The following is a 4690-nucleotide window of genomic DNA, read 5'->3' as shown; positions in this document are numbered from 1 at the left end:
AGACTGTTGATCACAGAGTCTGATGTGGGGCTGGATCTCAAAACTCCAAGATCACTCCCTGAGCAGAAACCAAGAGTCAACACTTAACTGACTGTGCCACCCAGGAACCCCTGTGAAATATTATTTTAAATCACTAGCATTTTTCTCTAATTCCAATGTTTTCAAGCTTTTAAATTTTTTCATTTTAGTAATGAACCATTTTGAATATGCACAAGTAACATCTATATTTTATTTGTATATTTTATGTTCAATTATACCATGACTCTACATAAAGTATAAAATTTTCAAAAATAGAACTTCAAGGAATGGGATATAAAAACATACGAATATAAATTCTATTATTATTTTCATACCAATAAATTATCATATGTGTTGGGCAACCACATTCCCAGTTTAGAGGCCATTGTACAGATAAACCTCAGATCTCTTTTCTCCAGAGTAACCAGGAATTTTTTTTAGATCATGTGAATGAGTTGATATTATAACAGGAAAAGGAAATAGTTCAAGTAAATAGTTTTTTTTTTAACTTCTTACATCAGCATGACTAAGTTATAATTTGCATAAATTAAATGTACCAACTTTTGTATAGTTTAGTAAGTTTTGGTGATAGAATGAATACTTGTAACCATTACAGTCAAGATATGCAAATTTTCTGTTACCTTAAAAAACTCTGTCATTCCTCTGTGCTGGAAGTCTCCAGCTCTACTCCCATTCAAATAAAACCTGAAGAACTTGATAACAGAGGTTAAGTTTTTTCTCAATCACTGACCTTTTCTTATGCCTCATGCAAATCATAAACAAGTCCAGGGAGGGGCATTCCAGAGTCCCATGTGAGAGAACAGTGAAATAGAAGCACAGGAAGAAGCAGAAGAAGGTGGCTGCAAACCAGGGTGTTGGTAGATAACGAAATGTAGAAGAAGAATGATTAGAAAAGATTTCTTAGGTGATGGGGAAGTGATGGTGTAACAGATGTGACATACGCTGCTTTTAGTTTTAGAACTATGAGCTACATGCAAGAAATGAAATTAAATTATCTACCTCTGATATTCTATAGGCAGAGGAGATGGAGGCAGAAAATAGCACAGTGGTGAAAGAATTCATCCTTCTTGGTCTAACCCAGTCTCGAAATATTCAGCTCTTGGTCTTTGTGCTAGTTTTAATCTTCTATTTCATCATCCTCCCTGGAAACTTCCTCATCATCCTCACCATCAGAACAGATCCTGGCCTCACAGCCCCCCTCACTTCTTTCTGGGCAACTTGGCTTTCCTGGATGCATCCTACTCCTTCATTGTGGCTCCCAGGATGCTGGTGGACTTCCTTTCTGAGAAGAAGGTGATCTCCTACAGGGGTTGCATCACTCAGCTCTTTTCTTGCACTTCCTTGGAGGAGGGGAAGGATTACTCCTTGTTGTGATGGCCTTTGACCGCTACATTGCCATCTGTCGGCCTTTACACTATTCAACTGTCATGAACCCTAGAGCCTGCTATGCCTTGCTATTGGCTCTGTGGCTTGGAGGCTTTGTCCACTCCATTATCCAGGTGGCCCTCATCCTCCGCTTGCCCTTCTGTGGCCCAAACCGACTGGATAACTTCTTCTGTGATGTGCCGCAGGTCATCAAGCTGGCCTGCACAGACACCTTTGTGGTGGAGCTTCTGATGGTCTTCAATAGTGGTCTGCTCACTCTCCTGTGCTTCTTGGGGCTCTTGTCTTCCTATGCAGTCTCCTCTGCCATGTACATGGGTCTGCTTGTGAAGGGAAGAGCAAAGCAGTGTCCACGTGTACCACTCATGTCATGATTATACTTCTCATGTTTGGGCCTGCCATCTTCATCTACACTCGCCCCTTCAGGGCTTTATCAGCTGACAAGGTAGTTTCCTTCTTTCACACTGTGATCTTTCCTTTGTTGAATCCTGTGATTTATACCCTTCGCAACCAAGAAGTGAAAACTTCCATGAGGAGGTTATTGAGTCGGCATGTGGTCTGCTGAAAGATTTAATAATAGGAAGTCAAGAGAGAGAATTCTTATTGTAAATAATACATTCACTTAACAAATACTGTTCTTCACTGAGTACCTCTCATTTGTCAGGTACTGTTGTAGGCAATGAGGTAGAGTTATGCATAATTAGGGCATAAACTTGATATGTTTAAAGATTATAAAATAAACATCCATTTCTCAGCTGGAGTATGATGAATAATTGTGAGAGATTTAGGGGATAAATTTATATTATGGTAAGATTCAAATCACTAAGGTGTGTTAGGCTTAGATAAAGAGTTTTATTCTAATTGCTGTAAGAATGTTTGTTAATATTTTAAGCAAGAGAGTCTCACTCATTCACAACTGTTTCTTCTATGGTTTAGAGCAATGTCAGGATTCTGGCCAGAGATCAATAAACTGCAAAACACCATTAAGAGCCAAATGTAATTCTGTAGACTTGTTTTGATGCCTCTAATATTATTCTCTCTCCCTAATGCACATATATTTATTTATTCCTCACCCCCAAATTTGTCAAATGGGTAAGAAAAGAAGATAATTGGCTTTAGAGAAAAATGTTGTGAAATTACTTCATTTGATTATTTTGCAGAGCTTCATGATTATTACTAATGGGTGTTTACAAATCTTCCTTGTATGTTAAACCTTGCCTTCAATTGATTTCACTCATGATGATAATCAGTTATTTGGTAGTATAGATTCTATTAGAGATTACATAAATTAGTTATTTTAAATATAATGGGGTTTAATGTTAGAAATTAGGTACTTGCAAAATCTTTTAAGGTATAGAAGATTATTTTCTATGCTAGGCTTTCAGACATGATTGCCAGAAAAACAGTATAAAAATAACCTGCCAAGTGATCTATTGCTGCAATAATCAGGGGAGTGGGGAAACAAGAAGTCATTTTGCCAGTTTCTGACTGAAGGCCGATATCAATAAGCCATGGTCTGGGAATGGGAGGATGATATAGAATACCTTTAGTGTTACTGCTTCTCTCTCCAATTATTTTTTTTAAATTCAAGTTTTACAGGAGTACATTTGATACTTAGAATTTGGAACCTTGACACAAAGATCCTAGAAGAACCTGTCAGCTTTATTGGAAAACAGAATAAAATAAAGCCAATAATAGTGATAAAATGTAGGTACAGTTTTACAATCTTGGAGGTAAGAAAGATCAGTGAAGTATCATGTAAAAATAGTAAATAAAAAGAAAATAGTTACATTTGACATGCTAAAAAATATTTGTAGGCAAATAAAGTATGATGAAAATCTGTCTGCCACATTATGGATGTGCAGATTTTCGCTACAATTATAGAGGCTTGCATGGAAATTGAACTGAATACCTCCTTACTCCAGATGGTACAAGGTAGCATCCATGCATTAAAAAACCCCAGCTATCATGTCATCGGCGAAGAGGGAGAGTTTGACTTCTTCTTTGCCAATTTGAATGCCTTTAATGTCTTTTTGTTGTCTGATTGCTGAGGCTAGGACTTCCAGTACTATGTTGAACAGCAGTGGTGAGAGTGGACATCCCTGTCTTGTTCCTGATCTTAGGGGAAAGGCTCCCAGTGCTTCCCCATTGAGAATGATATTTGTTGTGGGCTTTTCATAGATGGCTTTTAAGATGTCGAGGAATGTTCCCTCTATCCCTACACTCTGAAGTTTTGATCAGGAATGGATGCTGTATTTTGTCAAATGCTTTCTCTGCATCCAATGAGAGGATCATATGGTTCTTGGTTTTTCTCTTGCTGATATGATGAATGACATTGATTGTTTACGGGTGTTGAACCAGCCTTGTGTCCCAGGGATAAATCCTACTTGGGCAACTAATATTCGATAAAGGAGGAAAGACTATCCATTGGAAGAAAGACAGTCTCTTCAATAAATGGTGCTGGGAAAATTGGACCACTCTCTTTCACCATACACAAAGATAAACTCAAAATGGATGAAAGATCTAAATGTGAGACAAGATTCCATCAAAATCCTAGAGAAGAACACAGGCAACACCCTTTTTGAACTCGGCCATAGTAACTTCTTGCAAGATACATCCACGAAGGCAAAAGAAACAAAAGCAAAAAAACTATTGGGACTTCATCAAGATAAGAAGCTTTTGCACAGCAAAGGATACAGTCAACAAAACTCAAAGACAACCTACAGAATGGGAGAAGATATTTGCAAATGACATATCAGATAAAGGGCTAGTTTCCAAGATCTATAAAGAACTTCTTAAACTCAACACCAAAGAAACAAACAATCCAATCATGAAATGGGCAAAAGACATGAACAGAAATCTCACAGAGGAAGACATAGACATGGCCAACATGCACATGAGAAAATGCTCTGCATCACTTGCCATCAGGGAAATACAAATCAAAACCACAATGATACCACCTCACACCAGTGAGAATGGGGAAAATTAACAAGGCAGGAAACAACAAATGTTGGAGAGGATGCGGAGAAAAGGGAACCCTCATACACTGTTGGTGGGAATGTGAACTGGTGCAGCCACTCTGGAAAACTGTGTGGAGGTTCCTCAAACAGTTAAAAAATAGACCTGCCCTACGACCCAGCAATTGCACTGTTGGGGATTTACCCCAAAGATACAAATGCAATGAAACGCCGGGACACCTGCACCCCGATGTTTCTAGCAGCAATGGCCACAGTAGCCAAACTGTGGAAGGAGCCTCGGTGTCCATCGA

The 4690-nt window shown here is 38.5% G+C and overlaps 1 pseudogene; it reads left to right on the top strand.

The window, feature by feature from the left end:
* Positions 1–1063: 1063 nt before the first annotated feature.
* Positions 1064–1987, top strand: LOC119879187 (annotated as a pseudogene).
* Positions 1988–4690: the final 2703 nt, after the last annotated feature.

Source organism: Canis lupus, unplaced genomic scaffold, assembly GCF_011100685.1.
Source record: "Canis lupus familiaris isolate Mischka breed German Shepherd unplaced genomic scaffold, alternate assembly UU_Cfam_GSD_1.0 chrUn_S374H534, whole genome shotgun sequence".
NCBI lineage: Eukaryota > Metazoa > Chordata > Mammalia > Carnivora > Canidae > Canis > Canis lupus.
The sequence above is the reverse complement of the archived record's forward strand: the minus strand, read 5'-3'. Positions and strand labels throughout refer to the sequence as shown.